Source organism: Monodelphis domestica, chromosome 7 (genome assembly GCF_027887165.1).
Source record: "Monodelphis domestica isolate mMonDom1 chromosome 7, mMonDom1.pri, whole genome shotgun sequence".
Lineage (NCBI taxonomy): Eukaryota > Metazoa > Chordata > Mammalia > Didelphimorphia > Didelphidae > Monodelphis > Monodelphis domestica.
The window spans coordinates 53,159,372-53,185,860 of record NC_077233.1 but is presented as its reverse complement, the minus strand read 5'-3'; the positions used below and the strand labels follow the sequence as shown (position 1 = coordinate 53,185,860).

The window sequence follows — 26,489 nt, the reverse complement described above, 5'->3', positions numbered from 1 at the left end:
AGATTAAATTTGTCCCCTTTGCAACTCTGCTCCTTATTCTGCTTTTTGTGGTCAGGTAGAACAAATCTAATCCTTCGTCTTCATGACAATCTTTCAGATGCTTGAAGACAATTACCATATCATCCTCGAATGCTCTCTTCTTTGGGCTAAACCTCCTGAGTTCCTTGGTCCAATATATGTGTGGAATGAGTTCAAGGCCCTTCACCATCCTGGTAGGCTTGTTCCATTGCTCTGGTGGTTAGAAAGCTCCTGCTCATAAATGAGCCCAAATCTGTCTCCCCTTGGGGCTGCTTTCCATTAAAAAAGATAAATAAATCTAGACCATCTGGTCTTTTCAAGACACACAGTTGGGATGGGGGCTAGAGAGAGAGAGACAAGGTAAGTCTGTGGGGGCGATTCTGGGACATTAAAAAACTGGGTGTCCAATTGGATTCCAGGAAAGTTGGGAAGGATAGGATAGGGTCACACCTCAAGGAAGCTGGAAAAAGACTGAAGATCAAAATGAGGAAATACCAAAGGGGGCTGACCTTGGCATGAGCAAGGGATGACCCAAAGGAAAACTACAGATCTTGTGGAAGGGCAGGGAAGGTTTGGGAATAATGTCTGGAGGATGAAAGGCAGGGGGTGAATTGGGGTGGGAAGAGGAAGTAGTAGAAAAGGAAGGATTTCACTCTCATCCAATTTAAATAATATTTCTGGAGCCTGTGCTCTGTCTAGCCTTCTCCTGAGTTCTGTGGGGCATGAAAAAAAAAAAGCAGAAGTCTTATCTTCTACTCTCCACCTGGCTCAAGGAGCTTCAATGACTCCCCATTGCCTCAGAAAAAAAAACACAGACTCCGTTTTGGCATTTATTGTCCTTAACAATCTAATTCCAGCTTATCTTTCTTATTTTAATTCAATTTTATTTTCATTTTGGATTTAACAAACACTAAGTAAAATAAGCATTTCCACATACAGTTTAGAATAGAAACAGAGAATGATATGTGAACTTGTGATTCTCCATTCCCTAGATCTTGCTTCTCTTCTGAGGTATAATCAATTCTACACGTCACTTTACGAGCTGTCCTGCTTCTCTGTGATTCCTTCCAGCAGCCTATCTTTCCAGGTTGATTTGATTTCACTCAGTCAACATTCCAGCCACATCAGCCTACTTGTTGTTTCCACAGACTCAGCATTCCATCTCCAGGCAAAGCTTTGCACAGGCTTTCCCCCATGCCTGGAATACACTCTCTCTTAACCCCTGCTTCTTAGAATCCATCTCTAGCTTCCTTTAAGGCTCATCTCATTTGCCACCTCTTATGGGAAACCTTCTGGGTAGCTAGGTAGATAAAGCAGTGAGCCTGGAATCAGAAAGACCAGAGTTCAAACCTGAGCTCATACCCTACCAGCTGTGTGATCCTAAACAAGTCACTTTATCCTTGTTTGCATAAACCAGAGAAGAAAATGGCAAACTTCCCCAGTATCCTTGCCAAGAAAACCCATAGTCATTTGGTCCATGGATTGAGAAGAGTTGGAAAGGACTGAAAGAGGATCCCCTAAGCAGTTGGTGTCCTATTCCTCCACTCAAATGATTATGTTTGCATGTCATAGACCCCACTACTACCACCAATAGAATTTAAAACTTTTGACAGCAGATTTTCTTTCATTTTGTTTTTTTCATTCCTAGTACCTTGCACAAAGTAAGGATTTAATAAATACTTGTTGAATTGGGTTGTACTAGAAGTCAAGAGTGTTGTGGACCTGCCCATAATGCCTCTGGGTCTTGGTTTTATTTTCTGAGAAAGTCAGACCAGATCAAAGGTTCTTAACCTCTTGTGAAGTCACGGATTCCTTTGGCAGCTGAGTAAAGTATACAGATCATTTCTCAGAATAATGTTTTTCAATGCATAAAATTAAATATAGAGGGGGCAATCAGGTGGCTCAGTGGATTGAGAGGCCTAGAGAAGGGAGATCCTGGGTTCAAATTTGACCTCAGACACTTCCTAGCCATGTGATCTTATCAAAGGCAAGTCATTTAACCACTGCTGCCTAGTCCTTACCACTTTTCTACCTTGGAACCAATACACTGTATTGATTCTAGACCAGAAGATAGGAGGTTTTGGGGTTTTTTTTAAATAAAATAAAATAAGTTCGTCGACCCCAAGTTAAAAACTCCCTTTGATTAGACAGTCTGTGTGTGATTCTATGATTCTGAGGTTCAGGTCAAGTTGAAAGAGTCAAAGCAAGCATATGCATGAGGCAATTCAAAAATAATGTGTCTCTATACTCAACAGTTTCTGTGATCATGATAACAATAATAATTCACATTTATAGGACACTTTCCAGTTTATATAGCACTTTCCCTGAAATAATATGTGAAGGATGAAGCACAAGTATTATTATCAAGCCCATTTTATAGATGAGAGAACTGTGGCAACGAGCAGTTGAGTTATTTGTCTAGGATCACATAGCTAATTAATGTCACACAGGAAGGCAAGACTGGAATGCAGGTCTTCTTGTCTCCAAAGCTGACATGCTAATGACAGTGCCAGAAGTGCCAGATCAAAGAAAAATGGGTGGGGAAGGTGATCAGGAAACCCAGATAAATACCTTAACCCCCATCCCTACAGAATCATTTTCTTCATCTGCAAAATAGGACTATCAATAATCCCAATAACTACCTCACAAACTTACAGGCAAAGTGTTCTGTAAACCTGAGTTTTCATTGGAACAGGGAGGAGGCAGAAAGTGGGTAAGACAATAATTTGCATCCCAGTTTCTGACATTCCCAATGTAACTCTGAATGTATTCCTCCAATTCTCAGAGCCTCAGTTCACTTATCCGTAAAATGGGGGTGACAATGCTGGGATGGTCTCAGAGGGCTTGCAAACATTCAGGAGCTGTCCCTCTAATCAAATACCATCCAGTCTGGAAAAGAGCCAAAAGCCTTCCTTGGAAAAAAGAGTTAGATGTGGCCTGGAAAGAGATTAGAAACTCAATAGGGCAGCAAACTGATTTTATTTGGCTATTTTATCTACTTTGTTTCTAGACTCTCACCCCACCCCAGGACCTCATTTGCCTAGGAGGTACTTTGTTACAGTTACTTGCTGGATTATCCTACAAGGGTTTATGCTGTCATCCATTGAAGAATTGCTCAGCCTCCTTTTCTGAGGAGGTTCCCTGGATCTGGACGGGGTGGTGCACCTAGTCTAACCTTCACCTAGAGGTCAAGAGTCACCTCCAAAGCTATCCAGATGGTGCAATGGATGGAGCCCTGGTCCTGGAGTCAGGATGATCAGAGTTTAAACATAGGATTAGGGGCAGCTAGGACCTAGATTCAAATCTCGCCTCAAATATTTCCTAGCTGCCAGGTAACCCCAACTGCCTAGCCCTGGCCACATTTCTATATTAGCATTGATAGTAAGACAGACAGACAGGGTTTTTTTTAAATGAAATAAAATACTTGATAAAAATCCAAGATTAGACATTTTCTGTGTGATCCTAAGCAAGTCACTTAATTGCTATGTGACTCTATTTCCTCAACTGTAAAATTGGGATAACAGCAGCATAATCATAATAATAATAATAATAATAATAATAGCAGCAGGATAATAGCAATAATAGCATTATAGGGTTGTTGCAAGGATCAAATAAGATAATATTTGAGTTTTTAGGGAAATACCTGCATATAGAAGGCACTTCATAAATGTTTACTAGCTATTCTGTACCAGGCTTGATGCCAGTGATAGGAATTCAAAAATAAAAGTGACATCAAAGATGATTAAAAGACTCATTCTCCCCCACATTCTAGCCCATAAGCTCCCTGAGAGCAGGGGCTGTCATTTCTGTCTGAATCCTGGTGTTTCATAAAGTTTATTCTGTGTGCAACCTGTAAATTCTAAATGCAATATACCATTAATACCATTGTTGATGTTTGCATTATCAACAGTATGATCACTAGCAGCACTGGCAGCATCATCCCTTTCAGGGACTCCTAGTTAAAGGGTGAACTCTGGAAGCTACAACTATCATGTTGAAAAGGGATCAGACAACCTCTTTGGCTATAGACACAGCTGAGAAAATTCCAGAAAAGCAGATTTGGGCTCAAGATAAGGAACAATGTCTACCCAAGGAGAGTGGCTCCACAAAGTGTGAAAGGGAGCAAGCTCCCTATTACTGGAAGTTTTCAGGCTATGATTTCGGTGGATGCTGTAGAAAGGGTTCATGAGAACTAAGGTCCCTCCCAGGGCAAACATTCCCCAAGTCTCCAAGAATGAGGAATAACAGGTTGGAAGATACTGATGCAAATTTAGGCTGAAAGTAAGAAAAAAAATACTCTAATATTTAGAGCTAGCCATGTCAAAGTACCAGGAAGCTAGGTGACACAGTAGATAGAGTACCAGGTCCATAGTTGGGAAACCTAAGTTCAGATCTGGTACTGACTAACTGTGGGACCCTGGGCAAGTCACTTAACCCTGTTTGCCTCAGTTTCATCATCTAAAAATGAGCTGAAAAAGGAAAAGGCAAACTACTCTAGTGTCTTTGCCAAGAAAACCCAAAATGGGGGTGCAAAGTGGTGGATATGACTGAAATCCCAAAGTGGAATGAGCTGCCCCAGGAGGTGAAGGGTCTTCAAGCAAAGGCCATATGGCCACTGCTCAGCCATAAGGAAATTTCCAAGTTTGGGCTGTAGCAGATGTCTCTTCCAACAGAGATTCCACGAGTCTCAGATTCTACGGTTTCCTCTAGCGAATGCAAGCAGTATTTCATTTTTGTATTTTATTAAAATATTAAATAATATTAAAACATAAAAATATTATTTATACATATTTGGTATTTTTATCCCCAGAGTCTAACAGTGCCTGGCACATGGCAGGCACTTAATAAACGTTTGTTAATTCATTCCACTTTCACACCAAAATGTTGGCTAATGTGACCTTCGAGTTCCCTCTCTATCCTAGGATTCTATGGCACTGTCAGATTGTTAATAGAAACAGTTGAGGGATGTCAATCTTTCTTCCGGGATTAAACTGTCAGAGAATTGGGAAACGGTGTGAATATATATCAAGCACAAGAGGAAAAGGGCACCCGAATCCACCTGGGCTGGGTTCTACTTAACACTAAAAGATGTTTTGGCAGACAATGGGCAACTGTTCAGAACACTGGGTGTGAGGCAGCAATAAAAGGAACCATGATTGAGTCCAATTAGGGAGTCCTTATGTCTCTCACATTGAGATGAAGGTGCTCCACGGATTTAATGCTTTACTTTTCAGAGACCTCATAATGGATCCCTGGTTTCCAGTATCCGAAGGTGGGAGCTCACCCATGTTTTCATTACTGACTCCCCAATGACTTCATATAAATGTCTCACAGACCAGACATGTTTTTCAGCACTCGTGGACAGGCCCAGGCAAACCAACCATGCTCAAAAGTTCTTCAACAACTCCCCATGGCCAAGTAAATGAAGAATCAGCCTCTGATCCTGCCATTCTAGGCTCTGCAATCTGAAACCAAACTACCTTCTCCAGCCTTATCTCCCATTACTCCCCTTCATAAATCCTACATCCGAGCTAAATTAGCAGACCAACCTCTCATTCTTATCCTGTTCTTACTAGTCTCTAAGCCATTGCATATGCTGTCCCCATGCTTGGAATAAATGCCCAAGGTCCCAATATCCATTGTTCATTATGGTCTTCCATCTTGGAAAATAAAGCTGACCAAATGTTGCGTATGAATATGTTCTTATATCTATTATTACTTTCAAAGAGCCACTGAGGATAAGGAAGGTGGGGGGGGGGGAAGAGAGGAGGAGAGAGGACAGGAAAGGGGAGGAGAAAAATGAAGAAATTGTCCCGTTTATAGAGAGTTGCAAAGGACCTTCAAGTCAAGGATTATAGGGTCATAGATTCTGTGCAGGTAGAGACTTTAGACACCATTAAGTCCAACCCCCTCATTTTACAGATGAAGGGCCTTAAAGGCCAAAGAGGCAGGATGACTCACCCAAGGTCATGAATTACCCAGATCATAGTGTGACAGGCACAGACTTCAGAGGTCATCTACTCTAAACCCCAGATATTTTATTACCAAAGAATCTTAGAGGGAAATGGGAGAGAGGAGAGGGAGGGAGAGAGACTGAGACAGATATACAGAGACAAAGGTGAGAGAGAGAGAGAGAGAGAGAGAGAGAGAGAGAGAGAGAGAGAGAGAGAGAGAGAGAGAGAGAGAGAGTAGAAGTGAGCTATTGTCTTTCCTGGTAAAATGTAAGCTCTATCAGGTCAGATATTATTTCATTTTCTTTTCTCTGCCTCCTTAGAATATAGAACAATAGAAAGAGGACCAATTCTGGAGTAAGAGGGCCTGTATTCAAATCTTCCCACTGGTGATTACTATCAGTGTGTCTTTACTTATCATTCAGCTTTTCCAGGTCTGTTTTCTCACTGACAAAATAAGTTTGAACAACACAGTCTTAGAGATCCATTTCAAATCTATAGCTATGATACTTTAATACACAGTAGGTACTTAATAAATGTTTACTGACTAATTTACTGACAGATTCCTCTAGACCAACTGGACCAGAATTAAAATCTTAAAACTTACCCTCCCTCCTCCTTCCTTATATGTATAGTGTAGAGGAAAGAATACTAGACTCAGAGTTAAGAAGACCAAGCCTTGAATCTTGACTCTGTTCCTTGGACCTGTGTGAACTTGGGCAAATGGCTTCACCCATTTTGGCCTCAGTTTCCTCTTCTGCCTTGAGCTGCTAACTTCCTCCACAAAATAAAGGAATGGGATTAAATGACTAGTAAAGTCTCTTCAACTCTTGATCTGAGGTGATAATAAGTATATCACAGCTTTTGATAATAAGTACATCACAGCTTCCAGGGTTTTCCATCTTGGAAAAAAAAAGCCATCCAAATATTGAGAATGAAGATGTGTGTATATATATATATATATATATATATATATATATATATACCTCTTTTTATACCTTTTTTATACCTCTTTTTTATACCTTTTTATACCTTGTTTTTAGTTTCAAATAGCCATTGAAGATGAAGGAGGGAAGGAGAGGGCAGGAGGAGAGGAGAAAAATGAAGGGATTGACTTATATGAACTGATACAACGTGAAGTAAGGCAAACAAGGAAAACAATAAACATGACTATGATAGCAGTGTTATTGAAAGAATAGCAAATCCAAACTATGTCATTCTAATAACCAAACTGGACTCCAAAGGAGGGAGCTAGAAATGAATCCCCCTTTGCTTAGGCCATCAAACTCAGCCAATGTATTAGTAAGTTTGACTGAATTGCTCCTTTTCTTTCTTTTTGATTCATTGCTGGGTGAGAGAGGGGAAAAAGATATACTTGAAAACAAAGGTACTATTTTTAAAAAATATCTATGAAATCAAATTAAGAGATTGAAATAAATTATATCTAAAGTCTCTTCCAGCTTTCATGTCTCCCTGCAACCAAAATACTTGTTGTCCCTAGAACACCCACAGAGCCCCATGGAGCTCTAATGTTGACATACAAACACTTTCTGACTTATAGCTTCCTTTCTTTTTCCTGATCTGTGCTCTGTCCCCACCAAAAAGACTGCTTTGCATTTTTTGTGTTTTTTTAATATTCTTATTTGTTCTTTCTCCCCAGCAAAATGTGATTTCCTTGAGGGCAAGAACTGCCTTGCTTTAATTTGTATGTCCTTAACACTTAGCATGGTGCCAGGTACACAAGAAGTACTTGATAAATGCTTGAATGATTGCTTCTGGCCAACATACAAGATGCTAGGCTCTGCACTTTAAGGTTTTCCTTCCTCTTCTTCTCCCTCCCCCTAATACTGGAGCCTGGCAACCAGAATAATCTCAGGGGAAAAGAGATTGACAATCTAGTCAGAAGTACCTTTCTTTGGGGCAGGTGGATAGCTCAGTGTATTGAGAGACAAGCCCAGAAATGGGAGGTCCTGGGTTCAAATATGGCCTCAAACACTTCCTATCTGTGTGAACCTGGGCAAGTCATGTAACCCCTATTGCCTAGTCTTTTACCACTCTTCTGCATTAAAACCAATACACAGTATTGATTTTAAGGCTGAAGGTAAGGGTTTAAATTTTTTTTAAAAAGGAAGAACCCTTCTTGACTTTCTTTTCCAAAAGGGCTTCAGTGGATGCAACAGAGAGAAGACAGTGGGCATGCCCTCTCCTGAGACATATGTACAATGTTCATTCAAGTCCACAGAATTTATCATGGCAAAGGTCTAGATCCTAGAGAAATGGACAAAAACAAAGCAATCCTGGCTCTCCCTATGGAATTTATCTGAGGAGGGCAGCCCAGAGAAGCCCCTATACACAGAGAAATAAGTTTACCAAGTCATTTAGGGTGAGAAGAACACTAAATTTGGGAAGAGAAGTTATCAAAGAAGGTTTCTTCTAGGAGGTGACATGAACTGATCCTTGAAGGATAATTAGATTTCAAATAGCGGTTAGGAAGGAAGAAGATTCCAGAAATAAGGGAACAACCCAGAAAAGGTATCAGTAGTGGGAAATGGAGTGGTACATACAGACACAGCAAAAAGAGAGAATCAAAGCAATTCAGTTAAACTTACCTTCAAGCACATCAGCCGAGCCTGGTGGTCTAAGCAAAGTCCATATACATAGTTCCCAGCTCCATAGAGAAGAGAAAGAGATTCATTTCTAGCCCCCCCCCCTCCTTTGAAGCCAAATTTGGTCATTAGAATTCCATAGCTTGTGTTTGCTAGATTTTTTTAAATTTACATTGTTGTTGTCATAGCAATAATCGCTTTCCTTGTTCTCCTAACTTTGCTTTAGCTAGAGGAAAGGGCTGGAGAAACAGAGTAATGTGTAATTCATCTGTCAAGACAGTTTAGGGATTGATTATGGAGGGCTGTTTTCAGTGGCACCCGAGTAAAAGTAAGGCAGACTGTCCTGAGTCTATACAGCAAAGGGCCACAGATACATAAACAGAACAGAGATCAGTGCTGACTATGGGCAAGGGAAAGACTTCCTGGAGGAAATGACATTTGAACTGGCAATTGACCATTGGCATTTGAATTAGACCTTAAGGGATGATGGAACCTTTGCAGAATGAGGAGGATTTCAAGGGTCAGAGATGAAGGGTAGGGAATCCAGGAATCATGGGATCACAGATTCAGAGTTAGAACAGATCTTGAGGCCATCTAATCCAAACCCTCATTGGACAAAGGAGAAAACTAAATAAAAAGAGTAAAGGGACTTACCCAGAATTACACTGCTAGGAAGTGCCTGAGGCAGGGTTTAAATTCAGATCTTTCTGAAATCCTGATGATCCTGTGTTCTGTCCACCTATGCCACCTAGCTTGGGATGGGGAGGAAAGGGGTAGGTAGGAGAAAGGGAGGAGGTGTGGGGTAGCAGGGTTCAGCAATAACAAGAACACTGGGGCAGCTTAGCAGATAGAGAACCAGGCTTGGAGTCATGAGAACCTGAGTTCAAATCTAGTATCAGGCACTTCCTAGCTGTGTGACTCTCAGCAAATCACTTAGCCCCAACTGCTTTCCTCTTGATACTCTTCTGTCTTAGAAACAAGAGAAAATAAGAGTTTAAAAACAAAACGAAGACACCAAGGCAAGCAAGAGTATAACTGAGACTTTGAGGGGGAAGTGGAGCAATAGGAAATAGATCCAAGCCAATGGGTCTGGACTTTAACTATCAAGCAATGAGAAACTCATGAGGGCTGATGATATCAGAATAATCAGGTTGCAAAGTAGAAAAAAAATGTGTGCATGCCAACTTTGGAATCAGAGGGTCTAGGTTCAAATTCTGACTCTGCCCCTTACGACTCATATGGCCCTGTGCAAGTCAATTTCCCATCACTGTGCCTCGTTTCCCTCCTCCATAAATGAAAAGTTTGAATTCAATAATTTCTAAAATCCATTCAGCTCTTGCACACTAAGTGCAATTTGTTCTGTGTTCTGTGCCTGGGTACCCTCCATTCCTCCATGTACCTGTAAATCAGTGCAGTGGACGTAAAATGCAGATTGATATCCAAATCATTGCTGACCCATCTCTCTACAGTGTTTGGGAGTTCACCAAGGACTCTCCTCCCAAATATACTGTAAGGAAAGTAATACAACTATGGTTTTCTCCATTTGGCATATAAGGAAATTAAGAAGCAGAGAAGTGTCAAAACTTGACTTTGCCCATGATCACTCAGCCAGTTGGTGTAAAGAGACAGAATTCATATCCAAGCCTCCTGCAATGAAGCCTGGTGTTCTCCCAACATCGTGCTGCCCCAACACCAAGCTGATCATCCTCGTGTCTGTCTATACCACCCTCTCCAGCCTTGGACTCTGACCCAGAACTACCCAGGGCTCTAATACAAGTTTTCACACATTACATTGCCCCAAACCAGGCCACCCAGGTCACTTCCTAGCCATCATTACCCAACCACATAGCCACAAGCATACCATCCCTCCTTGATTCTTGGATTCTTTCTATTCAAATAGAAGCTTGTTAGAAGTCAGGGTCTATCTTGCTTGCCTCTATCCCCAGTGCTTAGCACAGAGCCTGGCACATAGGAAGAGGCTAATAAATGCTTTACCTACCTAACCATCCCTGGTCCCCTCAAAATTAGAATAGCAATGGAGAAAAGGGGTTAGGCAGCAATTCTAAAGTTGCTGCCTTTGCTAAAAACATTTTAGAGACCATTGAAGGAAGGTGGTCTTATTCCTTTCTTATCACTCATTTTTTTATAACCCTTACCTTTCATCTTAGAACTAATATTGTATATTGATTTCAAGGCAAGAGTGGTAAGGGCTAAGCCATGAGGGTTAAGTGACTTGCCCAGGGTCATATAGCTAGGAAGTGTCTGAAGCCATATATGAACCCAGGACCTCCCACCCCCTAATTTTTTTTACCCTAAATGGGATTCTCTATAGCTGGATCCTTTGTTTCATTTGCCAAGTGTAGCTTTGGGTGGCTTTTGGCCATTTCCCCAATTCCAAGCCTATAGCATCTCCAAGTATAAGAATGTGCCACCATTGAAGAGATTTGGAGGAACTCTTTTGGCCATCACTAAAGGATGTTATGAGTATGCCCAGCACATCTACATCCTTGTAGGGAGGAGCGTGTAGCCTCCCCATAAGCCTACTTTGAACAAGACAACACTCATTTGGATGGAAGAGGTCTAGTATGTCTTGTGGCTGGTTTTCCTTTCTGGTCTGTGGTTTGTTATTGTTTTTTTAAAGACATCTTCTTTTGAGGCCCAGCTGGGCCTTGGCTCCCCTCTCCAAAGCACAGCTGTGAAAGGAGGGCAGCCAGCCAGACTCACTTGATTCCAGGTACCTGTTCTGCAGTGGTAGGCCTCATCCCTTTTCACAGAATTGCCTTTCCTTTCTGGCATCACAACATGTCTTTTTGGTGTGCTGGGGAGGGAGGGATGCCAAACTCTCCTGACAAATGTGTGTGCTTGTTTCATATCCTGAGAGCCCCAGATAAGACTCCGAAACACCCACCTCTGTCCTGCTGGGGTGATTTTGAGAACAGGATGTTCTCGCCACGTGGCAGTTGTGGCATCTTCTTTCACTGATCAGAATCACAAAAACAATCACATAGGACTAGAGAGCCTTAAGGGTTATAAACCAATTTCCCCCTCTTGTTCTTTGGGACATAGATGGTACAGATATCCCCATCTTTCACATGAGAAAACTGAGTCTCAGAGAGGTAATAGATACACTTGGAGCTAGAAGAAAGGTGAGAGGCCATCTAATTTAACTCCATTTTATAGATGAGAAAAAATGACATGGAAAGAGATGGGGAAAAAATGACCCAAGTCTCAATCAAAACTAGGTCCTCTGAGATGAAACACACAGATGACTTAATGATGGCAGAGTTAATAAATGTCTGAACCCTAAAAGACTGCTTGAGATCTCATGGAGGCATCAAAGCAGCTCCTAAGGGATTCACTAACTCAATCTTTATTATTACACAGTCATGTGGGTGGGACTTACTCTTCTTCCCTAAAAGACTCCCAAAGAAAAGAGATTCCATATCATCCCTACCAAACAGCAGCTCCCAGAATCCAATGCCATACAAACTAAGTCCAGAAACCACTGCTTTGATGCGATTTGAAGGGAACCAGGGTTCCCCAGCTTTTCTTCCCATCTCTTCTCCACTTGACAGTGTTTTCTCATTTGAGCCTAACAACAATCCTTTGAGGGAGGAGGTGTAAGTATTGTTATTCCCATTTTGTAGATGAGAAAAGTGAGGCTCCCCAAAAATTGAGATTGGCCCATGGATATGCAGCACAGTGTCAGAGACAGTATCTAACCTGGTCCTCCTGAGTCTAAGTCATTGTACTATTTCCCAACTTAAATGAGCAGATTCAGCTCACTCCCTCCTGTTCTGCTACTATCAACCAGCTGGTCATCATCTTTCAATGTCAATACCACCATACCTTTGGGAAAAGAGTGGAGAAGAGAACACTTGGGGTTTATATGATCTCTCTCTTTATGGAAAGAAAGAATGATATTGAGGAAGAGAGTGTAGACACTGGGCTTGGGAAGAAGTGACAAAGACCTTACTTAGGCTTGAAGTCAGAGCAAATTGCCTCACAATTAGGGATTTTCCAAAATGAATTTGGAATGGAATCCTACAAACTGGGTCTGCATTCCAGCTTTGCCTTAGAGTATAATAATATAATATAATAATAATATTAGTATGATAATACTAGCCATGAGGAGGCAGCTGGTTGGCTCAGTGGATTGAAAGCTAGGGCTAGAGATGGGAGGTCCTTGGTTCAAATTTGACCTCAGCTACTTTCTAGCTGTGTGACCCTGGGCAAATCACTTATTCTCCCATTGCCTAGCCTCTACCTTGGAAACAATTTTTAGCATTGATTCTAAGATGGAAGGTCAGAGTTTAATAATAAAAATAACAACAACAACAACAATAATAATAGTAGTATTTGTCTCTCAGGTTAATTGTCAATAGTCCATGAGATAATGCAGAAGAAAATGCCTAGTAATGGAAAAGGGCTACAAACTTGTTAGTTGTTCCAATTATCGCCTATCTTTCCATTACTGATCCTTCCTAAACCGGGGAACAAACAAGATGATGTCTTGATGTCTCTGGTAGGAAAATATGCCTAATTCATTATGTAAAGAATGGGGCAAAGGATACCTAAACTGTTGGTCTGTTAGTACAAGTCTGAATGGCATATAGAGGTCCCCAAGGCAGAGGATTTAGTGCAACAGAAAGAGAAGTGTCCCTACAGTCAGCCTGGGTTCAAGTCCCACTTTTGATTTAATACCTGAATACTTGAAGCAAGGCACTTAACTTTCTACATCTGTTCACAGGTCCCTTCTGGCTTTAAATCTATGATCCAGAGTTGAAATTCTATACAAGGAAAAAGACAGATTTCTTCAAGTTCTGCCTAATCTCAGAATTCAAGAGTTGGAAGAGATCTCTATGGCCGCCCAATCCAAACCATACCCAAAGAGGAACCCAACAAATGACTCCTCCAGCCTCTGCTTGGAGACTCCCAGAGGGAGGAAACTACTCTCTCCCAAGGACACCAATTTCATTTGGGGATAGCCTTAACTATGAGGCAATTTGTACTGACTTCAAACCAAAGTAAGATCTTTGAAACTTCTACCCAAGCACAAACTGTCTAATGCCCCTTCCTCATAATCATTTCTTTACACCCTTAAAGAGAGATCATATAAGCCCTAAGTTTTCTCTTCTCCAGGCTAAGATCCTCTGCTCTTTTGACCAGTCTTCATAGGATAGAGTCTTGAATCACTGTCATTCTGGTTTTCCTCCTCTAGAGGATTCCAATGTCTTTGTTAAGCTTTGGCACTGAAACCAAGTATAATTCTTTAGTTGCAGCCTTTGTTGGTACAAAAAAAAATCATAGAATTTACAATGGAAGAATTCCTTCCTTCCATGCTATCAAAAAACCTAAGAAAAAAATAAGAAAAACCCTAAGAAAACAAGTTGCAGTGACATATTTAGTCATATAACTAGTTGAACTTGATAAATTTATATTAAGCACCTACTATGTGCAAGGAGGGCAGCTAGGTGGTCCAGTAGAGACAATGAGAGATAGGGTGTCAGGAAGATTCATCTCCCTGAGTTCAAATCTGACCTCAGACATTTACTAGCTGTGTGACCCTGGGAAGGCACTTAATTCCAGTTACCCAGCCCTTACCACTCTTCTTCCTCAGAGCTGACAACTTGGAATCCATTCTACAACAAAAGATAAGGGTTTCAAAAATCACTTAACCCTGTTGCCTCAGTTTCCTCATCTGTAAAAAGAGTTAGAGAAGGGAATCACAAACCACTCCAGCATGTTTGCCAAGAAAACCCCAAAAGAGTCAGACACAACAGAAAAATGACTGAACAAATGTGCAAGGAACTTGTTACAGACCGAATCAGGAAAGGAAATCAAATCTCCTTGAATTCCTGTCTTGAGCTATTTCCAACCTTAGATGTCATCTAGTCTAATCCCCTTCTTTTCCAAATTAGGAAAATGAACCCTGGGGAGAGGCCCAAGTTACAGAGAACCTTCTCCATGGGAACCTGTGAAATATGAAGAAATCCTTGAGACAAAAAAGAGCAGGAGCTCCCTGAGGACAAGAAGAGCACCATTTTAAAAAGCATTTTTCATCTTGGGGCCTGGACACAGACTACACCTGTCATCTGTCATCCAAAGACCAGTGTAGCTAAGGTCTGGGACTCATGAGAAGAAAGGTGATGGACTGTTCAATCAAGGGCATTCTCAAAAATCCACTTACTTGTAGAGACACAGAAATCTCCTTCAGCGACGGCAGTAGCCACACTGAGTAAGTCGCCAGTGCTGGAGATAGTCATTTCTGAAGGCCCAGCACATTTTCTCTTGGACTAGATTTGATATTTTATTGGCAAAGGGAATGCCCTTTGTAAGGCTGAACAACTTCATTTTACAGAGTTGCCTGGGACTTTGAGATGTTGTGTCTCATTCAGTCAGGTAACAATTATGTGTAAGAGGCAGGATTTGAACCCAGGTATTCCTTACTTAGTCTTCTACTAGCTATATCGTTCTGCCTCTCCCCTTCTACAGGGAAGGGTAGAAGAGACTTTATATATTTACTGAACTAGACTTGAGACATAGATCCATTGAATTCAAGATTGAAAAGGACAGAAGGGGAATTTAAGTGATACTCCTTTATTAAGCACCATTTATTAAGTGCCAGACTCAGGGCTGGGTAGAGGGGATACAAGTATAAAGAATGAAACAATTCCTTCCAAGGAGTATACATTCTAACAAAGGATGTGGCAAGGTATAAAAATAAAGGACAAATACATATAACATATATACAGTATAAAGTTAATAAACATTACAAATATTAATTACAAATGACAAAAAATGATTAGAAGGGGGCAGCTGGGCAGCTCAGTGGATTGAGAGCCAGGCCCAGAGATGGGAAGTTAAATCTGGCCTCAGAGACTGCCCAGCTGTGTGACCCTGGGCAAGTCACTTGCCCTCATTGCCTAGCCCTTAGCACTCTTCTGTCTTGGAACCAATACATAGTCTTGATTCTAAAATGGAAAGTAAGGGTTTTAAAAATAATTACGAATGTTACAAAGTAATTAAACACAAGGTTGTTGAAAGGATGAATATTCTCTAAAACAGCCCTGATGTTGATGGTCTGCTTTCTGTGCTGATGATCTCTCTAGAGCTGGCACAGAATAGCAGAAGGATAGAGCTTAGAGTCAGAAAACTGGAGTTTGAATCTGGGTACCCACAGCTCTTAGAGTGGTATAGGATCAATGAGATCATTTTTTTTGTGAAACACTTGGGACTGTGCCTGGCACACTAGGTGCTCTTTAAATGCTTATTTCATTTCCTTCTCAAGACCCCCAAGTCACCTAAACTGACCTCGCTTCAATGTAATTTTAATTGAATTTCAGTTATTCTAACAAGCTCCTGGGTTCTAAATGTAAATGACCGTTACCTTCCCAAGTATTTTATTTTGCTTTTAGGTAGCTCTAATTCTTTGAAAAGGGACAGCAAGGCAACACTGCACCTAGAGTCAGAAAGACCTGAATTCAAATCTGACCTCAGATACTTATTGGCTGTGTGACTCTGAGCAAGTCACTTAACCCTGTTTGCCTCAGTTTCTTTGTCAGAAAGATGAGCTGGAGGTGGAAATGACAAGCTTCTAAACAGGGTCATGAAGAGTTAGATATGACAAACACCTGAATAAACAATTGGATCATTCTCTTCATAAAGCCTTGGGGTATATAGTAAAGTAAACCTTTTAGATTTGTTTTGCTTAGTATCCAAAGGGAAAGAACACATAATGGGTAGAAGATACAGAGTCACATCTTTGCCACAGGAGGAGTCAGACACAGCTGAAATGACTCAACAATATGTCAAGCACAGGGCTCAGGGGCTTTTGAGATATTTCAATAGATCCTCACACCAACCCTGGGAGACAGGTACTGTAACTATTCCCATTATATAGATGAGGAAATTGAGGAAAGCAAAAGGATACATCACTGCCTAGGGTCACACAATGCCTCAAGGCCAGACTCCAAACCCAGGTAGTGACATTATTGATCAATCCCTCAGCACAGCACCTATTTATTATCTGTCAAGCTCTGCAATAGATCCTGAGATTCATCAATGTATCCAATTATAACTGTAGAGTGTAGAGGGTCCAGAGGAGATGGAGACGGAAATGACAGCAGCAAGGTCAAATCAAGTCAACAAGCATTTCTGGTTTTTTTCTTTCTTTCTTAGAGCCTTTCATTTTGTCTTAGTAACAATTCCAAATCCAAAAGGTAAGGGCTAGGCAATGGAGGTTATGTGACTTGCCCAGGATCACAGAGCTAGGAAGTGTCTGAGGCCACATTTGAAACTGGGTCCTCCTGACTCCAAAACTGGTACTCTATACCCTAAGCCACCCAGCTGCCCTAACAAGCACTTCTTAAGCATTTCCTCTGTGCCAAATACTGTGCTAAGTGCTAGTGATACCAATTCATGCAAAAAGAAAGATAATCCTCATCCTCAAGGCACTTACACTCTAGTGAGAAAAGGACACACTTAAACCTGGAGAAGAATATAGGTGGGGACATGATTGGTCTCAGCACTTTCCTCATAGTAGAGGCTCCAGGAGGTCCACAGTAGTGAAGCGATCTATCAGAGTGAGAAGGCTGTGAGCAAATGGTGGAGGAAGAAGGGACTACTTGATGCCCCTAAAAGCAAACCACATGGACAATCACCTCTACTGTCACGCCACACTGACCATGGGCCATACCAACCTACCTCACAAGGGAGAGAGGAGAGACAGAGAGAGAGAGAGACAGAGAGAGAGAGAGAGAGAGGGAGAGAGAGAGAAACAGAGAGACAGACAGAGACAGAGAGACAGAGAGAGAGACAGACAGAGACAGAGAGACAGAGACAGAGAGATGGGGAGGGAGAGAGAGAGATGGGGAGGGAGAGGGAGAGGGAGAGATGGGGGCTATGGGGGAGGGAGAGGGAGAGAGAGATATGGGGGAGGGAGAGGGAGAGGGAGAGGGAGAGAGATCTACTCTCAGGCTATGTCTCAGGGCTCCAGGACCACCACACTGAATCACTCCTTCCAGGTGGAAACCTCCATGCTTAAATACTGGTGGCTTCCCAGTGAGAATCTCTCTCCAGAGCCACAGAATAGGAATCCAGTATCAAATTCTCCATTTGTAAATGGTGCCATCTGGCAGATGAGGTGCTCTTATGGCTATTAGCCAAGGAAAATATTTTTAAGGTGGGGGAAGGAGGTGGGAGCCCTCAGCATCTTGCACCTGTGGCAATTACTATCCATCACACTCCAAAAGGGTTCAGGGTCAACCAAACCTTGAGTCAATAAGGAAAGTATCTGGTGTGTGAAAAGAACAACAACAAAAAAAAACCCAAAAGCTTTGCCCAGTGTGTTCTCCCAGTGCTCAAATCATTAATTCGGACTGGCTCATTCCACGTACATCAGCTGCTCAGATCCTTAGTGGGAAAGAAGGAAATAACCCCCTCCCCCATAACAGAATGGATTTTTCTGGGTCTACTGAAATCCTTATTAGGTCTAGCTCCAATGTAGAGGCTGCAGATGTCCCCAAGCCCCAAGTTATTTCCCACCCAAATCCAAATAAAATGGAACAGGGCTGGACTTCTCTAAAGTCTCCTCCAGCTCTGAAATTCTCTGATCGATCAGGGACACAAAGCTGAAAGAAAAGACAGCAAAATACCACAGAGGTTTCGAAGAAAAATCCTCACATTTCCCTTGATAGGAAGGGGGAAGAATATGACCATATTTCAGGGGCAATTTGCCATCTGTAATTAAACAATAGTCCTCCCCCTCGGGGAATGGGCACACACCTGGCCTGGCCACTTCCCCCCAAACCATCAGAACCATTACTGTCCAGGGGGTCACCTTTGCCTTTCTTTGGTTCCCCAGCACATAGCCCAGTGCCTGGCACACTGAAGCAACTTACCAAACATTAACTGGCTGGCTGCTTGCTCAGTGTCTAAGAAGCCCAAGCTTGGCCCCAAAGAAGAGATGAGAAAATGCCCCTCCCTCTCTCCTTCCTTTGCAGAGAGTGGAGAATTATGGGTATGGAACATGGACTATACCATTAGACTCAATTGATGTGATACTTCATTTTGCTGCCCTACTTTTTTTTCTTCTTTTAAAAAAATTCTGTTACAAGGAGTGGCTGGGTGGGGTAAGGGGGAGGGACTCTTGGGAAATGACAGTGATAGAAAAACAAAGGGTATTAATTTTTTTAAGGCCATGGCTTGAAAGCTGGCCTTCGTTTTCATCTGAAAAATGATGTGCGGTGGTCTAGGTTAGGGTGTCAAACTCAAACAGAAACAGGGAGTGTTAAATCACACATAAGGATCAAGCTGCATTTTGACTTAATTTTCAAATCGAATATTTTCTATGGTTATGAATGGTGTATTAAATTTCTATTTATTTTTTAATATTTCCCAACCACCTTTTCATCTGGTTAGGTCTGCGTTCAGACGTATTATAAGACCCCACACCTCTGACACCTCTGGCATAAAAGAATCTTTTTTTGTTAAATCCTTGCCTTCTGACTTAGAATCAATACAACAAGGGTAGCATTTGGGGTTAAGTGACTTGCCCAAAGTCATATTTCTAGAAAGTGTCTGAGCCATATTTGAACCCAGGTTCTCCTGACTCCAGGACTGGTACTCCATCCACTAAGCCACCTAGCTAGCCACTGAAGAGATCTTTACTAAGCTCCCTTCTAGATCAATGTTATTTTTAGTATTTTTGAGCATCCAGTTTTATACTAGAAACTATGGACATATAAAAATATATACATACACATGCAAATATAGACATACATATACATACATTTTCTCAGAGGTATTAAAGTATAAAACAAGCTCCTTAGGAATCAGGAAAAACAAGGGTTCAAATTTCATTTCCATCATTTACTAGCTATTCAATTCTTGGTAAATTAAAGTCTCTTAGCCTCAGTTTCCATATCTATCAAATGGCAATAATAATGCTCACAGTACCAATCTCATATGATGAGAATTCAAATGAGATAATGAACATAAAAGGACTTAAAAGCTCTCAAGCATTATATAAATAACAGACATATTTAAGATGTTGCCTCTGCTATCAAGGAACTTATAAACTAAAATGGATAATTAGGTTTTGTATCCATATGAAATTATTATTAAATGAGACATGAAAGGAAAAAGACCTATCACTCACTGATAAACTGAGTTTATTGACCTGGAGAAGTCCCAGTGTGCAAACTCTCTTCACTAATGCAAATGGGGCAGCTAGGTGGTAGAGGAAATAGAGCCCTAAGCCTGGAGACTCCAATTCAATGCACCCTCCAACATTTATGTGCTGATTAATCCTGGACAATTCACTTACCCTCTATGTGCCTCAAGTTTCCTCAACTGTAAAATGGGGATGATAATAGCACCTTCTTCCCATCCCCAATAGCACCTTGGCATCAAATGAGAAAATAACTGTATTTAGCACAGTGCTTGGCACATAATAAGTGCCATGTACATGTTAGCTATTATAATAATTATTATTATCATTTTAATCCTATTAATGCTTTGGGAGATAAGTTCTAGGAAACTGCCTCAGGCACACCACTAGGCTTTCTCCATCTCCCTCCCCTATTATCCCTTACACCCAAAGGAGCAGCTGTCTATAAAAGTGTCTTAAAAAAACTTAAACCTCTGTTGTTCCCTCTGTAGCTCTAGCCTTAGGACCAATGGGTCTAACATTCGCCCTCTCTGAAACTCCTCTCTTTGTACTGTCTCAATCTCCAATGCCCATTTGACCTACATTTTGCACAATTTCCTATTGGTAATGAGTTGGTATTTCTTGCTTTCTCAATGGGTAGAGAAAGGGTTGGGGGGAGGGAGAGAATTCAAAACCAAAGAGAAAATAAAAGCATATAAACTACACGAGAGAAGGGATTGTCTCAACTTTTCATTTCTATCCCCATTTCTTAGCAGAGCTTTTGCCACATAGGAAGCACCTAAAATGTTGGAGCATTTCTTGTCATTTGTGTACCTGGCAATTAAAGTGACTTACCCAGAGTCACACAGCTAGTACCAAAGATAGAATGTGAACCCAAGTCGTTCTGACTTAAAGCCCAGCTTTCCACCCACTTACTCTCTCTGTGGAACAGTAGAGCAGACATAACACAGTCAAGTACCATGAAGGCTCTGAATTACTATTGAGGTTGGGAGAAAAGAACAGTAATGGTGAACTGAAGCTCTCCCTAAGACTTCACAGAGAAGGGGATACAACAACCATGAAAGATGAGAGGGGAGAAGGCATATCAAGAGTGGGGGGAACCAAGAACAGCAAAAGCAGAGACAAAAATGAGCCTGCAGAGTACTGGCTTTGAGGGGTGGGCTAAAATCCCCTCTGATACAGCCCCAAAGGTCCAGGGTCTGAGGCATTTGGGGGTGGGGAGCAGGATTTATCCCCAAGAATGGTAATTCCATCTTCTGGGGAAATATTTGGCTTGGAAGATGGACAAAAGCCATTGGTGTGTCACGTTTGGTGAAGATGGTGTAGCCAAAAGATGCTAGAAGAAGATTCAAAGGCCAACTGAAGTTGGTGAGGTTACCACAGAGGAAGTAGACTATAGACTCATTACCCTAAATACATAATTCCAACAAGTACTTTCCCCATATAAGGATCTCCCCAACCTCCTTATATCCAAAATGGAATTTTCAATGACATGGAATGGAATTACCATGTCACCCCTATATTCTCTGACATGATCTAAAGAAGCTGAGGTCCAGAGAAATTAGGTGACTTGACCAAGGTCACAATAGTAGTGTCAGAGGAGGCATTCAAAGCCAAGTGCTTCATTCATTTTACCTCATTGCCTCCTGAAGATTATACCACTAACTAGTCTTGTAACCCTCAGCAATTTTTGGTATTCCTCTATCATCTTTAGGCAAATCTTACTAATTGACTCCAAATGGCTTTTGTCTATCTGCAAAACCTAAATCTTTCTTCAGAGAATTGATATCTGCCATCAGTGATGAAGACCCTATAGTGGACTCAGTAACAGTTGTTGGAAACAAACTAGCATTCACACATTCAAATAAATGACTTCTCTTCAAAGCAGTAGCCACCACCTATCACCTTGGAAAGTAACTGATGCATTCCTACCAGCCTCAAGATATTGTGAAAAAATCACTTGGAGGGGAATGTCTTTTAGAGTTTGGGGTATTTGGGGTTGGGAGAGAAAAGGAATACTAGACGCAGAATATCATCACTTGCCAAAATACCATCTTCCAAGGATTTAATTTCCAGAGACAGATAAAAGCCAATAAGGGCCCAATCCAATTAACAGAGAGTATGGATGAAGCTGGTCATCCTGCTTTGCATCTGCATCAAGGTAAACTAGAAAGTAAGCACTGGTTGTTCAGTGTGTTTGGTGAATGGTCTCTGAAGGCAGTTCTGAAAAAGGAAGCAGCATGGAACAGAAGAAAGACCTCTAACCTCGAAGTCAGAACCTGAATTCAAATTTGGTTCTGACCCTTATTACCTATGTACCTTGAGGGGAAATACAATAGTTTCACTCCCTAGTTCTCAGTTTCTTTATCTGTAAAATGGGAATAATAATAACCTCACCTATTATTAGGCTTACCCACCTCCCAAAATTGTTCTGAGGATCAAATGAGTTGACATGTGAATTTCACTTTGTGAGCCCACATAAATATTAGCTATTGTTATTAGGAATATTAGATCTAGGATCCCATTGAAGAACAGGAGGCATGATGGGAAGGTGCCACATTAAAAGAGCACTTATGCTCATTGAGGGCACAAATTTTGGCATGCTTCTTCAGAGACCTGATTAGTACAGACCCACCTCATTCAGGCTTATAGGTCATACCCATCCTTCACCCATCTACCCTCAAGCCAGGAATAACAAATAACAAAGGTCAGCTCCACCACTACTACCCAGAGGAATCATCCAAAGCATCTTAAGTAAATGAGAAATAGCATAACCACTTATTCAGATCCATTTCACCATGACTATTTATACTAAGAATAATTCCAGGCTGGGTCACATTGATCCATAGCAAAACGAGTAAAGTGGCTATGCTGGAATTAGGAGAATCAAAAGGCCAGTGTTTAAAGTGTCTTGGTTAACAGACAAGGCCAGTCATCTCTCATGTGATCTTTAGAGACTCCAATCTACCATTTGCAAATGGGAATATTTGAGCACCAGTTGGTTATGGGCTCACATCTGAATTTTAATCTCAGCGTTGGCACTCCTATTGGCAAGCCTTTGCCTATCTAAGGCTCCATCTTGTCCTCTATAAAATAGAGGGGCTTAACTAGATGAACTAAACACCCTTCTGAGCTCTAGAATTTGACAAACTATCTCATCTTATGTCCCAGTTTCTGCAAGGAGCCTTTCTTTGTCCTCCCACAATCCTCCATTGCTACCATCTTCTTTCTAAGACTTCTGTATATATCTTAAATGTTCAGATATATGTTGGTTGTAAGTGGTCTTCTCCCACTAGGATGTGAGCTCCCCAAGAGCAGGGACCATCTTTTGGGCTTCCTTTGCATACCCAGCACTTAGCACAGCATCTAGTTCATAATAAGTGCTCAATACATGTTCAGTGGTCAACGGTCTCCAACTCAGCCTCTTTAAAGGGTATACACAAAAGGATGAAAGCCACCCTATTAAAAGGAACCATTCTAGACACCCAGGATTCCAAGAACCTGAATAAAGCAGAACTACTCAGAGAAAGCCCAGGAAGTGCTTGGAAGCAAATGAGTTGTGAACCAGAGTTTAAGGCCCAGCTCTGTCACTGACCATTTGGGTCATTTTAAATAAGTCACTTCCTCTCTGTAAAAACAGTTTATTTCTCTTAAAACAAGGAAATTGGATTAGAGTACATCTAAGGACCCCTCTGCCTCTGACCCACTATGTTCTTAGATCTTTTTCTGCTCTAAAATTCTATGTTCTAAGGCCCCTTTCAGCTTTGATAGCCCATGTATTCTCGTGTTTCCCTTTGCTCTAAAATTCTGTGCCCTTAAGTCCTTTCTAGCACTAACATTCTATGTTTTCAGGTCCTTCCTACTATAAAACTCTATGGCTTTCTTCCATAAAAAATCCTTTACCATCTTTCTCTCACCTTGACCACCAATTCCATGTCCTCCGTGAGCAGTTGCCTGCTTCACTCACCTATATTTTTTTAATAGTTCTCAACTTCTATCTAGTATGCTTTTTTTTTTCAGTGAAAGGCTATTACTTCTTGTTCTGACCTCAATGACTAACATACATAACTGCCCTATTTATTATACCCCTCTGCATATAGTATTTATAGACAGCTCCCGCTCCCTACTCACATCTCTCTTCTCATGGCCACATTCCCTCTGCACTTGTACATTCTGATTTTCTTCAAGTCTTTTTCTTGATGGTCACTTAGCTCCAACTGTTCTTCCTGGCCCCCTCCCCTCCCCTCCACTCCCATTTCATATTCACCTACCTCTGGATCCACTCCCAGAATAATTCCTCTCTGAAATGAGGACGAGAGATAAATGAACCCCCAGACATGGGGCTCTTAGACCATCCCAGGAGCCTCATCAAAATGGTGTTGGAGAATGGCTACTGGGAGGAAAGGGGCTCCAGTCCAGAGTTTTAGTTCCAGTTCTATGATTAAGCAGCTGGCTCAGAATCCAGCTCTGACACTTATCTGCATGACCAAGGTCAAGGCACTAACCTTCCCAGAACCTCAGCTCTCCCCCACTCAGTCTATAAAATGGGAACAAAATGATACATCTTAACCTTCATCATAGAGCTGCTATGAGGAAAACGCCTTTGGCATCACATATAAAAGTAAGGAATATGGAATCCCACCTCGGACACTTACTAGAGGTGAGACCATGAGCAAGCTCTTTAATGTCTCTGAGACTCAGTTTTCCTCATCTATGAAAATGCCTGTAACACACACCTGAGTTACTGTAAGGCTCAAATGAAATAATGCAGCTAAAGAGCAATTTGTAAACTTTAAAGTGCTATTATTATTACTATTAACCAGTTATTCCCCATCAGTTCTTACTATTATTCATAAAACTTAAAGTGCTTTAGAAATTGTATGTTGTTATTATTGTTGCATTATTAATCATGAATACACTGCTAAGAATCATGAATTCAATCCAGTTCAACTCAATAAAGATTCAGTTATCAGGTTCTTATTGATACCATGTGCCAGACACTGAGCCAAGTGTTAGAGACATAAAAACAAAGGCAGTCCCTGCCCTCAGGAGGCTTACAGTCTTTTGGGAGCAAATAATATGTATGTTGAAATTGAAATGCAAAATAGGTACAAGTAAATTTCAAGAAAGGGGAGAAGGACACATATCCTTTAGGAAGGGCAATATAATAACAAAAGGACTAGAATTCCAGACGGCACCATGGAAGGTTGAGGAGAGTGACCCAAGATCTCTGGAGGGAAAGGACTGAGATGGATGGCAATGGAAGACGGGCTGGAAATAGGAGAAAACTGGCATTTCAGGTGGCAGAAAGGTGAGGGAATAGAAGGGAGGAGGTGGGGACAAGGAAGGGAGCTTCAATCATAATTGGCAATGACTAAGGATGAAGATTATAGGAAGACTCCCATAGTAGAAGGAAGGGAAAAGGTCATAAAATCACAGGCTCTCATTAAGTAAAAAAGACCTCAGAGAGCATGTAGTCCAACTTCCTCTCCCCCTGCACCCTTGACAGATATCAGTGTAGACTCTGTGGTTTAGGGGAGCTTATTACTTCCTCCTGCTTCTGAGGAACAACAACAAAACTGAGGGGCAGAAGGAAGAATCCTATTCAGGGCCAATAAAGGAGGATTCTTTCTACCCTAAAGAGGATGATAAGTAAAGGAAACAATAAACAATGAGGGCCAGTATGGAGAAAGAGTTCCTGTTATCCCTCCCATGAAGAGATATCACATTGGCTCTGGACCCTTACTAAAGAATTCACAAGAACACTCTGGTTTCTTCACCCAAGAGATCATCACTGAGAAGCCTCTGGGTTCCAGGGTCTAGTGAAGTAGAATTAGACAATTCCCAGCTCTGGCCACCAAGTCCCACCAAGATCCCTACGGATAACCAGAACTCCAAATGTTCTCTGCCTCATAGAGAATCAGTCTGAAAAGAGCTAGTTTTGGAGTCAGAAGACATAGTTTATAATCCTGATGCTAAGTTAGTCACTGTGTTACCTTCAGTAAGTCATTTCTCTCTCTGGACCTTCTTTATCAACAAAATGAGTGAGTTAGACTAAGTCATCACCAAGGTGCTTAAAGTTCCTAGGCTAAATTAATCAAACACTAATTTGTTTTTAAAAAATGATACACCAGATATTCCAGATAGAAGTAGAAAGAATGAAAGAATGCCCATTCAAAAGCATAAGTGCAGTCCACAGCAAAATTTTCAAGCCCTAGAGGAAAGGCTCTCAGAGGGAAAATGGCCTGTCTGTGTCTGAAACTAAGAGGTATGTTTGGCACACCTAATAAAGCATATGACCAAGAGTCCGGGGGCTGAAAGGGACTTCTGAGACCATCAATCCCAACAGCCTCATTCTGCAAAAGAGGAAAACTGAGGCAAGAGAAGACCAATGATTTTGGAGAGATCAGGGAATTCATAGCATTTAAAACTATCTTAGACATCTAATTACAACACCTTCAATTGCAAATAAGGAAATCTCTCTGGGCCTCAGGTAGATGATTCATCTAAGGTCACACATGAAGCTGTAGAACCAGAATCTAAAGTAGGCTTTGATTCCAAATCCAATAAGCTTTTCAAAATGGCACATTGTAACCCAAAGTTAGCAGCTAAGCCAGGTCTAGAACCAACCCTTCTAACCTCCAAGTCCTGTATTATTTCTACTGATCTCAGAATTAGACCAAAGGGCTTGTTATCATTGGCAAGTTGACAAAACTATACCTTTTTTAGATTTCAGATAGA

At 41.3% G+C, this 26,489-nt stretch overlaps 1 protein-coding gene across 10 annotated transcripts in view; it reads right to left on the bottom strand.

Annotated features, from left to right (window-relative positions):
- Positions 1–26,489, bottom strand: part of ATP2B2 (ATPase plasma membrane Ca2+ transporting 2) — a 591,738-nt gene that overhangs the window by 367,723 nt on the left and 197,526 nt on the right. Inside the window, exon 1 of one of the 10 annotated variants that reach the window (XM_056804644.1) lies at positions 24,020–24,182. The exons of the other annotated variants lie outside the window; for them this stretch is intronic. The gene's annotated coding sequence lies outside the window, so the exon portion shown is untranslated. Of the gene's footprint in view, positions 1–24,019; positions 24,183–26,489 lie in introns of those variants that run through there. 10 annotated transcript variants of the gene reach the window in all.